General features: G+C 43.1%; 1 protein-coding gene across 4 annotated transcripts in view; it reads right to left on the reverse strand.

Annotated features, from left to right (window-relative positions):
* tnrc6c2 (trinucleotide repeat containing adaptor 6C2) overlaps nucleotides 1-13,984 on the reverse strand; it is a 59,695-nt gene extending 45,711 nt beyond the window's left edge. For 3 of the 4 annotated variants that reach the window (XM_084006338.1, XM_084006337.1, XM_084006335.1), the window contains exon 1: nucleotides 13,225-13,984. The gene's annotated coding sequence lies outside the window, so the exon portion shown is untranslated. The remainder of the gene's footprint in view (nucleotides 1-13,224) is intronic. The other variant, XM_084006336.1, reaches the window with a different exon arrangement.
* Between the last annotated feature and the right edge of the window lie 477 nt (nucleotides 13,985-14,461).

Genomic DNA, 14,461 nt, shown 5'->3' on the forward strand with positions numbered 1-14,461 from the left:
GCACATGCGTTAAATACAGAGGAAGAGGTGTGAACAGTAAGAGTAAAGGCTAGTGCAAAGAGCTGGTTGAAGACAGCAGGAAATGGTACGAAGATAAAAAGGCAAGGGATTAAAAGGACTGAAAGGAATAGAAACGTAAAGGCCAGCAGATTGACAGAATAGGACACTTTTTTTTCTTCTTTTTTTTTTAAAAACAACAATCTCTTTCCAGTGGGTGCAAGTCAAACTAGCTAGCTAGCCTGAGGGCCAGGGAAACTAAGTGCTTCTTTTCAGCCTGTCTTTCCTTTGGCTCAGCTTTAGTGACAGCCCCTGGAAACTATTAGAGGCATGAGCTGGGCCAGAGGGACTGAATGTGTGTGTGTGTGTGTGTGTGTGTGTGTGTGTGTGTGTGTGTGTGTGTGTGTGTGTGTGTGTGTGTGTGTGTGTGTGTGTTTAGTCGCCACTTAGTGCAATGGACACTAATCTATAATACAGCACTATGTCATATTAAAATCAATGATACCACTCTGTAAAATGTGCAAATACAATCGATCATCTTCATGCCAGTTGAAAATAATGGTCTCTTCTAGTTTGCTGGCCAGAGTGTGCACCACATAGACCACAGACAACAGACCACACACACGATATTTTTAATTTGCTTAAAATTCGACAAAAGAGTTTCACAAAAGTAACCACGAAGACCATAATGCTAAAAAAAAAGTTTTTTCAGTTAATCTGCCTTTTCTATTGAAGCTACAAAGGAATAGACATCAATGACCGGAAATATCAGAGAACTCAAAACCCTCCATTTATGTGTTGGGGTTTAATACAACTTGGACAAATTCTTTGGATTGCAAGTACTGTTTTCTAGCCTCTAATGTGTGTGTGTGTGTGTGTGTGTGTGTGTGTGTGTGTGTGTGTGTGTGTGCGAGACATTCTTGACAGGAATAGTCAGGACAATGTTCCCAATTTAACAGCTGTTTAATCAGTAATTTTTCAAGCAAAACATTTCAAAATTGTATGGTTCAAGCTTTATACGATTTTGATTTTAGACTTCCAGACAAAACAAAAATGGTAAAATTGTCAGTATTTTCTGACATTTTCAATAACCAATGTTTATTTGATTAAATGACGGGAGAAAAAGAATAAATGAGAATCAATAAGTGAAGGCCTTATGCTGATTAATGTGTACTGTCTATGACAAGGAAACTAAACACAAAATGTGCCAATACCAGACCTGGAACTGAATCTAAATCTGAAAGTATGAATGAATCATAGCGCTCATAACAGAAGATTACTGAAAGGCCTGCCTCCCACTGTGCTTCCCACAGACAGTGTGAGGGAACTGTCAATCAAAAGGACAGGAGAGTCCTCACAGAGGCTCCCTGATGACACTATGGCAGTGAAGGAGATAAAGAAAGAGAGAAAGTAGAAAAGGTAGGCAGACATACAGATGGAGAGAGAGGGAGAGAGAGATTGAACACTTGTCAATAGCGCGTTTAGAGCCAAACCCTGGGGAAGACTGCCAGCCTAGTGGCAATGGCAGCAGGGTAAAATGAAAGAAAAGAGATATCCATACATTACTTTTTTACCCCATCTGGATTTTTATTTTCATTCGCTGTTCCCCCTTCTGTTGCTCTAATACACCCTCTTGCATTCACACAGTCCTATTTCTCATACTGAGCAGTCTCTGTGTGTGTCATTGTGCTATCTCAGCAGCGAGGGGGAAGGCAACCCTCAGGTAATAAATAGGAACTCAAATTATGTGGGGGTGTTTGTGTGCATTCAGATGATTATATGCAGTATGTGAAGTATGTGCATTTGTCTATTTCATGTCATTCTCTGGGCTGAGAAGCCTTGAAAGCATGCAAGCAGAGAAGGAAAGTGAGGGGTGTAAGTGGGAGGGAACTGGCTTTTGCCATTAACACTGTGTGCTAGATTTTTCTTTTATCATCGGTTGCTAGGGGTGGGCAATATGACCATAAAATTGATATTACAGAATATTTGTGAGTTTTTTGCAGTGACTGTATTATATCGCAGTATTACAAAAATGTATGAAAACATGATTCTACCAATCAATCAACTCACTCTATTGGCAATGTAATGGGACATGTCTAGCAAAAATATGAAACAACAGATGTGTTTATTGGGTCTAAAAGGAGTCTGCTCCATAATGTCAATGCCATAAAATGAATTCAGAGTAGGAAGATACAGCCATGCTGTTGTTTTGAGTTGTGGGAACATAATGGGAATATTAATAAGAAAAAGTATTGGCCAGAGCCTCTCTGCTACGTCTCACTATTTCATCCTGGTAGTCTATGCTTTTACTCCCCACATGGTAGTGGAGCTACCCCTATCTAGTTACTGCAAATACTACAAGATATACCGCCACGTCAGCAAAACAATATATTCATTATCCATCTCATTTCAAAGAGGTCAACACACCATGGTAGGCTTACAGTAAACTGGTTTGTATCTTTAGTGTCATGTTGGACGCAGCCTGGTAGGAAAGCAGTTATGTGAAATGTGCGGACAGTTGCCTCTTGAGCTGAGGTTGTCAGTGCCAAAGTTAGCTTTCCTTCTGACCAGCTTTGCACCACATAACCGTACCTGCCTCTCCCAGTCTCTCTCTCCCTCAGTACTGCTGACACCAGCACCTCCTCAGCAATGACCCTGGGGTGCCTTCCAGCATCAGGTTTACCCTCACTGGCAGTATGACACTGCAATTAAGCAAAATATGTCCTGATTTGAGGTTAGTGACCTACAGAGCCACAATGTGCCATTCAGTCTCTTTTTTTTTTTGCTTGAGAGGCTTACATCACCTTTTTTTTATTTTTTATTCTTGAACAACTGATTTGTTCACATAGGCCTAGACAGCTACTGGAGCTACTTGGTAATCTCATATATTGTTATTGTGTTAATAAAGAAAATACATATTTAAATTTTGCCTTGGTCTTTTTAGCTTGTTTAGAGAAATACAGAAAAAAAATTGAGGTTTTAATCGAAAATTGTCCATTCGTTTAAAAAAAAAAATCAAGATTTTATTTTTAGGCCAAAATACCCAGCCCATGTTGCATCATGTACATCTGTTCACCAATATGTCCAAGAAGCAGCTGTGTATTGTCCAAAAGTCACAGTGCCAATGTATGCAAACCTGGCGGATGCTTTCAGTCTCAGTGTTTCCCCTACCATTGTACAGGCCTGGCGGCCCGCCAGGCCAAGGAGACCTGCCGCCAGGCCAAAAAAAAAATCAATATACCAAAAATAAGCCACCTATCAATTCATTCATAAATCAATAATCATTTACATTAGGAGCGCCTCCGCGCAGCACAGTAGACTTGCTCCGCAAGACGCGCGGCCGCAACAATCCTCGCCGCGCGCTCCCGCTACTTTTTTCTTCGTGTACTTTTACACGCTTGATGTTGTTCTGATGCCGTTCCGCCTCGTTAAACCACCACGATGTCGCTTTCTACTTTGAAAACACGGAACGTTGACACTGTATTTTGATAAGCTGTTGCACTCTTCAGACTCGTGGTGTGAGCGGAACCGTTCCATAGGGTCCATAATATTTATTTTATTACATTACATTATTATTTATTTTTACATAATAAAAATGCCGCTGTGTGTCTCCGTCCAAAACCCGCTGCGCTCGCGCTGTCTGCTCGCACAGATCCGCTCGTGCGCACATGCGCTGATGCAGGTCGAGTGTTGTCGAGAAATATAAGCAGAGACGGCGCTCCTTAAAAACAACATCACGCCATGTGTGTGTAGTATTAGGACGTGATGACGTATGTACAACCGGCTAACGGGCCAAAGCCCGTTTGCCCCCCCTCCCCGGGGGGGGGGGAGGATTGTTTTTGATAAGATGTGGAACTTTGAGTTAACTGCTGTTGAGTAAACCTATAACTTATATTTTACTTGATAAAAGTAGACAATATATGCACTCATATGTCGTTGTAGTGTTTTACAGTATCTGTAGCTATTAATGTGATGCTCATCATTTTCCAGCCATATTTTTCTGGACCCTGATCATTTCCATCAACCAGCACCTTAATAAGTCACTCTCTCCTTGTGATCTTGAATACACTCTGGTTGAACAAAAATGTTGAATGCAAATATAATAATTGCAGAATTGCAGACTGCTTGCTGTACCACCTGACTTAATCCAACTGCACCAATACACCATCCCACACGTCTCGTCTGTTTAGGGTTTTTTCGGTGGGTACCACCGGGCCTGAAAAAAATTCTAGGGGAAACACTGAGTCTGTTGGTCAGAAATAAACTTCAATGTGCAACTGAACAGCTCGCTAAACCACAAAGTCTTTCTATTTTGATGTGTACTGAGTATATCTTAACATTAATTAGCATTGACTTGTTGGATGGACCTCTGCCTGGCTTAGGCTAGCTGTTTAGGCTAAGTTAGGCAACGCATTGGGCTTGCTATTGGATGCATAGATAATAAAAAAATCTGGTATTCATATTCTCTTCATCTCTTAGTAATGTAATATACCCGTAAATCTCCTAGCCAAAGCTAGAATAGGCACACATAAGCCAGGGTATTTAGAGACAAAATGAACACCAGCCCGTAAGATTTATAAAGGAATTCAACAGGACATTAAACATATGAGCGCTCCACTTTTTCCTCCATCCTATATCTTAAACAATAACCATTGTTCCTATATTGACTCAAGCTGGGCTCAGAAATAAGGAGTTTTAAAATCCTAACCAATTTTGAAATTGCATTGCATCACATACATATTTGAAAATAAGAATAAGAAGGAAAAGCACAAAAGCTTTACATTTCTAATCCAGATTTTATCTCCTAAATATCTAAATATATAATATAATAAAACAGTAGAGGGTTGAGGTCGGATCAGTAAACCCTTCACATAATCATATGATCTGGGTCTAACACGGTTCCGACCAAGGTCCCAGATCAGATTTCTCCTCCAAATGTCGGGAGGGGAGAATTTGTTCCAAAACCTCTGTAGTCTGAGACAGGTTTTAGTGCCGTTTCTTAAGAAAACAGAGTTGAGTAGGATAAAAAAAAGTCTAAGAATATTGGGGCAACTGGGAATGTGTGAAGACATTGCATAATGAGGTTGTTTCCTCTCTTCCTGTGCAGCACAAAACAGTCCCATATCCTGGGACTATAGGGCTGAGATACAGAGAAGGAGGCATGACAACAGGAACACACTGTACAGGAATGAAGGGGCAGGAAACTCGCAACACACACAAACCCAGTCACATAAAAACACACAGGCTCACACGAGGAAGCCTGATGTACACAGGCAGGAGGCTGTCTGTCTGATGCCTGTCTTTTTCTTTTTCTGCCAAGGATGCAGAGGAGAGGGAGGTGGGAGGAGGAGAAGAAGAAGAAGAGATGAGGAGGGGGAGGGGGTGAGAGGAAGGAGGAAAAACAGGCGGAGGATGAAAGCAGACGCAGAGCAACACCAATTAAGAACGACAGCCGCCGGAGAACCAGATAGGGCACAGAGAGAATGAAGAGAGACTATGCTGGAAGAGGGAAAAGACGGAAAGAAACCTCACTGGAGAAATGGAGGAGTTGGGAAGAAAACTGAACAGAGCAGTATTGAGGCTGGCAGACGAGGAGAGATGGGAGGGTGCGAGGACGGGGGAGAAAGAGGAACCAAAATATCCACGCACATTGATCGCTGGTATCTAGACATGCAGGGAGAAAAACAAGGGGTGAGGGGGAAAATCATAGAAAGGTGATAGAAAAATAGAATATAAGGGAGTAAAAAAAAGAGGTAAGCTCTTGTGAAGACTGAGCGAGACAAAGAGAGAGAGAGAGACACCGCGAGAGAACTTGAAAGGGGTAAGAGCAGCGAGGAAACATGCAGCTGCACGTGTTCTGAAAGTCTGTCAGATCAACTGCAGACACAACACCAATCACAAAGGAGGGGGGAGGAGGGAGAAGAGGAGACTTTCCTCTCAGCAAAAAAAAAAGTATATGGTCAGGTTCGTCGCTAGAGAATGTCACTCTCCACCGACATTACCATTCAGCCAGCCAGCCATTCCTGTGGCATTAGAGAAGCCACAGGGCTCTCCTGAGCTTTTCCACATGGAACCTTATCATAGACAGCCCTAACAGAGAGAATAATTCCTAAAAACCTACCACTGCGACAGACCTCAACTGCTCTCCACAATTGTGTGTAGGTGTGCGTTTGTGTTTACTCGACCTGAACGGCTTGGGGGGGAAACAAGCCCGTAAATTCCACAGTTGATGAGCAGCAATAACAATGTTTTTGTGTGAGTTTCCATCCCTCAGTCACACTAACAGCCTGACGCTTGGTTTGCGAGCACTCAGAGCATACCAGCTTTGCTTTCAGCAGGTGGAGAGAGTGGCTTGTGAAGATACACAGCATAGTTTATCACTACTAGACTGGACTTGCTTCATGAACCAGAGCAGAATATTCTTGGTTGGTGGAAACTGTAGACGATGGACTGATTGAAGGTGAACGGGTGGGGGGGACGAGAGCGGTGATGAAGGGCAACGCAAGATGGAGAGAGAAAGTCAAAGAATCAGATAGTGAGATAGTGGGGCAGACCTGCGTTATAAATAACAGCTTTGAGGTTTGCCTCCAGAAAATTAGCTCTCAGTGTCTTGCCTGCTTCCTCTGCCAAGTCGATATGAAACTTTTACACGATGGCAGCTCATTAAATAGGAAAACAGCACAATGCACAAGACCAAGCAGGTCTGCTCCCTGCCAGCACCACAGCTAAAGCTTATTGAATTCAAGAAGAAGCTGTCAAGCCAAGTGTGTTGGTGTATGCGTTTGTCTTTGCTCATGACTGCTTTGTGTTTATGAGAATAAGTAGTTGTGCACGGTGTGCATATTTTGCGTATTTGTTTTAATCTGCGTGCCAGCCTGGAAGCTTAGAGGCTGTGAGGTGAATCCCTGTCGAAAAGGTCTGGATAGTTATGAGGTGCTATTAGCATTAATGGAATGCCTGGCCTCTCATGATTAACCTTAAGCGGGAGTTCCTCAAACTTTTAACTAAAGACCAAAACTGAGCCCCAGTAAACATACACTCATTCATTAAGCTTCATATCATGGCCACAGAAAACAGTGCTTGGCTGTTAGCGATCCATACTGTAGCGTGATCACCATTCAGTTTACAGTAGCCCCTTTTAGGCAGACGATTCCGCCCTAATGGCAGAAAGCCCTGGTAACGTCTACGTCACGTCTTTTCCGCCTCGGGTGCTCGGAGCCTTTAGATAGCATGCCATATCGACTTGTCTCGCCTCGCTTCTGATGCGGCTCTGTGACGACCTCCGTTGCCATCTCAGAGGAGTAATATTCTGTTCCACCTTGGCGAGCGTTAAACTGACGACGGCGCGGAATAACGGCGGAATACTCCCGCAACAAAAAGGCCATCTAAAAGGGGTTGTTAACCTGCAGCTAACCACATAGGTCTATAGGTGTCATATCAACATTATGATTAACATTAAGTTTAATTATGACACAACATCAAAACTTGCATCTCCAATAGCTCTGTTGTTTTATTCCGTCCATATAGGCAACATACAAAGTAACATTTAAAAAAAAACGTTCTCTCCCATGATGAGGACACTAGAAGGCTACCATCCTTATGAAAATGTCCACATCTGAGTTGAAATCCAATGAAAACCAATCTTGTTCCTCAGTTTCCTGAGTTTTCCTCAATAAACTTAACAAATCCTGCAAAAAAGGTGCATCTTCACGGATGGGGAAGAAGAAAAAATATAATGTAATATAATTAACAGGCCATACAACTTTTGTAGCTGTGAAAAAGAGGTGTAAAAGAATCAATTTGGCACTAAAAAAACAACCTCTGCTGTACACTTATTGCTAGTGTATCATTGGTTAAGATATCATGTGCCAATGGTGGCACACGTACCTCAGGTTGCCTTCCCCTGACCTATATAAATGCCAGTCAACAATTCCCTGGCTGTCAACAGTGTAAGCAGTAACAAAGACTCTGAAATAGAGAGAGTGCCGTGCTAAGGAGGGCAGAGATGAGGATTAGAAAAAAAGGAGAGCTGTAGAAACACCAAAGAAAGCTAGTGTGGACATGGTTCTATCTAGAGTAAAAAAAAATAGCTACTTTTGTTTTATTGAACTTTTGAAAATCAATCAACAGGGTCACAACTCAAACAGCACAGGAAATGTTTTGATGGTAATTTCCAGCAATTAATTTCTATTTAATTAAACTAAGTCCTTAAAATGTGCTGTGACAATCAAAATATGCAAAGTAAATCTAAACACTTTTACAATGAATTGATTGTACTCAAGTTGATTGTGGCGATAAAACATTCCAAGACAGCAAACAAATGACCTGAGAATACTAGCCTAGGCCATGGCCTCAGCATAGGGGCAAGCAGGGCATGCTTGTGCTATTTACATAGCTGTGTCTGAAGGCTTTGGTAGTGCTGTAGGGTCCAAGTACTTTTAAATAATGATTAAGGCTGTCTAATGCCGGTTTTGGAGCAGGAAAAAGGAACACTGTAGGTTGGATGCCGTGCATATCCTCTGTTATCCTCCATGTGATGGCCCTCTCCTTCTCTACACGTCTCTCCAATTAGCCGACATGGAGCAGAGGGAGGGAAGGGAGGCCCCGACCGAACCCTGGCACATTGAACATTCCCTTGGACCCCTGCCAAGACTCACAGGCAGCAGCTCGCCAGTTTCAACTTCACTTCCCCCATCCCCCTGCTTCCATCCCGGCCTGGTTTACCCTTGGTGGGCCCCCTAAGCTCCTGCCCCCTCCATCGGCACACAAGTTGGACAAGAAGAGGGGTGTTACAGAAACCCCCAAACCACCCATAGGACTCTTTGGTTACAACTCTCCCATACCATTTTCATGCAAAACCCGTGTGTGTGACATAATGATGTACAGGAGCAGGAGGTCAACCAATGTTTGCAGGTTTAGCTCCTACAACCTTGCAATCAGGAAGTGTGAAATTTAAGGCTGGTAGCACTAGAAGATAAGATTAGATCACCGCCTCATATCAAAGCATATCCAGGTCGCATAAACCATGAAGACCCAGTCACCAATCGTGTACACCACAAACACAGACTTACAAAAACAAAGCACAACACACACCCAACAGAAAATGTCAATCTGGCCAAATCAAACTTAGGGTGCAACTATTTTTTTTTGGCTACTACTGGCTTACTAGTGCCAACACCACAGTCAACACAACCTCATCCCTTGCTGGCACTCACACACATGCACAAACACTACTCATTTAGTACAATGGCCACACCAAACGCAACTGCTGGGCAAGTCCATGTATTACCCTCCTTGACTTCAAAATAGCCGCCCATCGAGCAGTAGGGGTGCGAATCTCTTGGCCCCCCAACGATTCGATTCCAAGGTCAATGATTCGGTTCTAAACCGATTATCGTTGCATCTCGATGCAACAATTTTTTGTGTGGACATTTCCATGCATGACTCAGAGTTTGTTAGTCACTTCCTACTTTTGTGATAATCATTAAAGAAAATCAACAGGTTAATTACCTTCTCTAATATTTTCTTAAAGAAAAGGCTTTTCTTTGTCACAAATAGATGATTTTCTATGAACACAAAATCCTCCTGTTACAGGCAATGAGCATATCCCTGAGAGTACAAACCAGAGACTGTCCGTGGTAGAAACAAGGTCGCTACCGAGACGATGTTACGTTCAGTGTTTATGTAGCCGCTACGGAGTTAGCTTAGCTTAGCTCTAAGCTAGCCAAACGCCATCGCCAAAACAAGCATTTTTAAAGTTATTTGCATATCGTCTCAACAGAGAGACTTAATAAACCATGACATCGGACTTTTTCCCCAATAGTCGTTGCTTCGGCATACTCATTATCCATATATTTAAATAAAATCACAACATCGTTTTTTGAAAGCGACTGCTGCTGTGAATATGAGATTCACCGATCCCCCTTCGGGTAAAGGTATAAACTCAGACAGGACAACGTTTATTTTCCTGGTGTATCTGGGACTTCCACAACATGTACAAAGCAGTAATAGTGTTTATGTCGGCCATTAATGATGAAACATTATCGGTTTAAATGCAGTGGGTGCCGGTCGGATTTCTCTACCAGCCGTGTCTCTGTTATGTGCAACGCTAAAGATTGTCTGGGCGCTGCATTTCCAAGTTCCGCCTTTTACGTTCCGTAAACAATAGTCTCGCAATTAATATTTAGAAAATCGATTAGTGAATCGACACAATCGTCCACGTTCGCATCGCGATGCATATAAGAATCAATTTCCCCCCCACCCCTATCGAGCAAAGGAAGAGGGTAATGGCTTTTGGCAGACTCCCACTGAATCCAGCTGATTCTGCTGTCAACGCCTTCCTACTGCAGGAGCACCATGCGGCACTGTTAAGTGTGTAATCTATCAGGACGGTGTTAGTTGTTTAAAAAGCAACCAGCTCAGTAACAACCGTGGACAGACTTGGGCTAAGGTCAATGACAGGAAAGAAAGGATAGATTACACAAGTCACTTTTCTGAAGCAAAACTAAGTGGGATTTACAAACACACAACATCTGATGGGGGATGGAAATAACTTTGTTTATTCTAATTTGCAGACGAGGGCAAAGAGACTAACTACGATACAGAAATAAAACTTCTGAAAAAAACAACAACACTGCGTATGGAGGATACAGTGACATCGGACAAGCAGGTCCATTCCAGAAACATTTAGCCCCGTAAAGGAAACCGAGCTAGCAACCTGAGGACTAGACTAGTGTTCATGTTTTGTCTGTAAAGGGTCAGATGAGGAGAAGCAAGCTTGCAGTTTCCTTTTAAACAAATGACCCTGCCTCCTCAGTGATAAGGAGTTGCAGATTGAGTTACTGCCAGGGTTTGTCCTCATGGCGTTGTAATAATATACTCTAATCATAACAATGTCTAGATGCCAACAGCCTACAGCCTGGTTGGATCCAGAGCCAACAAGGGTTATGGGTTTCCTGCAAGTGCGCTGCCAAAATGGCACAAGTAGCAATGTAATTCATTGAGTCTGGGCCCCAGTGAGATACTGAATTTCTCATTTTGGGTCTTGTTGCACTGGGAAGGAACCAATTATAGATTGAGATAATTTAGAGTTCTGCAATTTCAGTGTCTGGATTTGCAGATGTTGGCATACATTCACAGAAGATCCACACTCTCCATAGACCATAAATGCTATCCATGTCTTCCCAGTACATAATTTATGCTTTCCTGTAGAACAAAAGGTACAAAAGTCAAACCTTTTATACTTTTCCGTAGACAAACCTTTATAAGAACCTTCATAATGAGAAACCTTACTGCAACACAGCATGTCTTGCCTCAGGGGTATCCTCCAGTGACGGTGTCCTAATGCCTATTCACACCCCATATTTGCCCTCATGCGGTCCAGATAAGCTGCCTGCTGTGGCAGTAGTGGTAGCTATCGTGTCAATTAGTTATTTCTAGGGAGGGTAAGCCTAACTGTATGGTATTTGAGAAAACTAGCAGACTCCCTTCTCCTTCCACTATGGTTTAGGTCTCTTTCTCTCTCCCTATTCACTCATTTTACATACAGGGACCCCTGCAACATCTTTTTACAGCCTCCCCCTGACTGCGTGCTGTTCAGCCTTTTGGAAAGATGAACATACGCATGGAAGGGAGGAGGACCCCTGACCCTGGGTAAGAACGGGGCTCTGTGAGTATGTGAGTCTGTGAGTCAGATGGGTACTTAGGTTATGCAGGAGGCAGCTCACGACCTGAACAACTGCAGGGCATGAACCACCTGCCAGGGCTTTGAGCTTGACATAAATGTTCACACACTCCCATGGCAAAAAAAAAAAAAAACAGGCATTCCACGTGTGTAGTTGCGACTACATTTGAAGACATGGCACAGACATGTACAGAAAAGGACGAGAAGGAATATGAGCAAAATTGTGTATGTATGCAAATTAATTACCCAAAAGTCTCCCCATCCAACTGAAAATGTACATGTATGTGTGCCACTACTGTTCACGTGCATTTTTCATTTCATCACCTCACTGGTGTGTGACGATAGAGATAAGACAGTGCTGACAGAGATGTCAGAAGCGGAGGGGGGGATGAAAAGGGGGGTTTGAAATTGATCGGGAAATTATGTACTTCAATTAAGACACACGGAGGAGATATTAAAAGCTGTACTCCAGTGCCTGGGGACAGGATGCAGGAAGGGGGGGATGCAATGGAAAGCGACAGTTCAATCAGTATCTCCAGCTTTCTCACCAAGCCGGGAGGGGGGGTGGATGGAAGCGACGCAGGACAGCTATGTTTAATAATGTACTTGGAATTAGTAAAGTGGAATATGCAAGATACAGAATGTGATACAGCGACAGAAGCAGCCAAAGACTAAAGAGGAGTGACAATGGAACAATCGGGGATAAAATGCAAGAATGTGTCACACTGAGAAAACACTGCAGTGTCAATGTGCAGGCACAAAACAAAACAGTCCTGCTGTCATAATACGGTCATTTTCTGTCAGCGATCAACTTGTAGATATAGCACAGTGTGATAAAAAAAAAGAAGCCTGCTAACACATCAGTACCATCTAATAAATACAGAAAAAGCAAGAAAAAAAGGCAATGCAAAATAGGCTCAAGAAACCATCACATTACGCTCACATGTAGCGAGTGTGTTCCAGTCCACTCAGCCAATCATGGAAGAGCTATGATATAACAGAAAAGTTCCCAGGATTTTCATGTCAAGACCATTCTAATAAACACAAAATTAATTTACTAATCGGCCATTATTAATAAACAACAGCAGCACACGGGAGAAAACCACTGATCAGTCAGTCGTTACTATTGGGTTTTCGATCCAACATCCCTATTCTTAATTTTCCAGGGGACGCACCTCAAAAAACACTTTGGTTGTTGGGAAGTCAAATACACTTAATAACTTGGATACTGTGAAGAAACCGCAGAAGCCTGGACACCACAAATACGCACAGGGACTTGTTAATGGGTGTTTTAATTACGTGACACTTGCTGTAGCGTTAACGTCGCAGTCGTAGCTGGACTGAATCGAGATGGGCTGCGCCACAGAGCCCCGGGTTTGACTAATGCTCCGAAACATAATATTGTCACAGTCACGTTATTTCATGTCGCCGCTACACTCTGACCACTTTCCTCTAGCCCACAAAATCACATTTTGATTTTCAAAACACCGAGCAGCATCCATAACAGTCATCGATAAATCAAGGCTATTCACTTGGAGACTCACCTTGCGTTAACCACGGTTTTGGCAGCTTTCAGTGAAGAGTCGGTGCATGGCAGAAAAGCATTCTCCGATGTCTTTTCTTTAGTTACCCGTAAAGAGATGGAGCAGAGATTCAGTCGCAATTAAAGTCAGACTTGGCAGATAAGCCGACCGCTGCTGGAGCAGCTTGGTGACAAGATACCGAGGTAAACAACGGCTACGAAGCCAAGATATACACACAGCGAGTACGGTAACTTATGCTTTCAACCAAAAAAATCCAAATACGCCGTGAAATTACTACTGTCGAAAAAAAACATTTGTTAAAACGTCACGATATAATGGCGGGAGGGGGCGGGGAGGGGAACGAAGCACCACTAACAACAAAAACAAAACAAATCCCCCCAAAAACGCGAACGCGAATAAAATGACTTTTAAAAAGCAGCTAAATAATATAAGCTAACGTTAGCTGGTTGACGTTGTAAGTCGTCGGTCGTTATGACCGTTAACCGGGGAAATCAGGCAGTTTTCGTTAAAAAATCGCCGATGAGTTCTCGCGTAAAAAGAGCAAGCCGACGGCCGTCAGACAGCCAGCCAACTTGTTTTAAAGTGCAAAAGAAATGTTTTTGTTTAGGTCGCCGGCTGGACGACTAGCGACGGGCTGGCTACCGCGAATGCAACGTGAGAAACGACTCCGGGGAAATACATTCTGTGTGGATCCAGACAGCGGAGCGGACAGTCATGGTAGGCGTTCAGTGAGCTCTCGTTGACAGTGGTCTCGCAGCCATTTTGTTCAAATAACAACACCGCAGTCTCTCGCTCTCCTCCTCCCGGAGAGCAGACAGACCAGGAACTGGCTCCAGAAACGTCACTCCCGACCAATCGAAACAGCTGCAGCCAGCTCCGCCCGCCGGCCTCCGGACCGCCCCCTCCCTGTTCTTCAAACCTCCAAGCGGCCGCAGAGAACGGACAGACATATTTCCAAGGTAATTGCTGAAGCATGCAGCCGATACTGTGAGCTTAAAAAAGAAACACATGTGACGCAGTTATGGATTTTTTGGGAAGATGAAATTGTAAAGATATAAAATCGTTGCATTTCAACACTGGCTCCACTGTGAGCCAGCGACACAGTTATATAATACGTTATAGTATATAGACACACTACCGTGCAAAAGGGTCCCAGAAATAGATGAGTGCTAAAGCCACACAAGCTATATTTGAAACTGACATGTCTTTATTTAGCAGAATCAAATGTCTCTTAAAG

This window comes from Eutrigla gurnardus (assembly GCF_963514095.1).
Source record: "Eutrigla gurnardus genome assembly, chromosome: 3".
NCBI classification, from domain to species: Eukaryota; Metazoa; Chordata; class Actinopteri; order Perciformes; family Triglidae; genus Eutrigla; species Eutrigla gurnardus.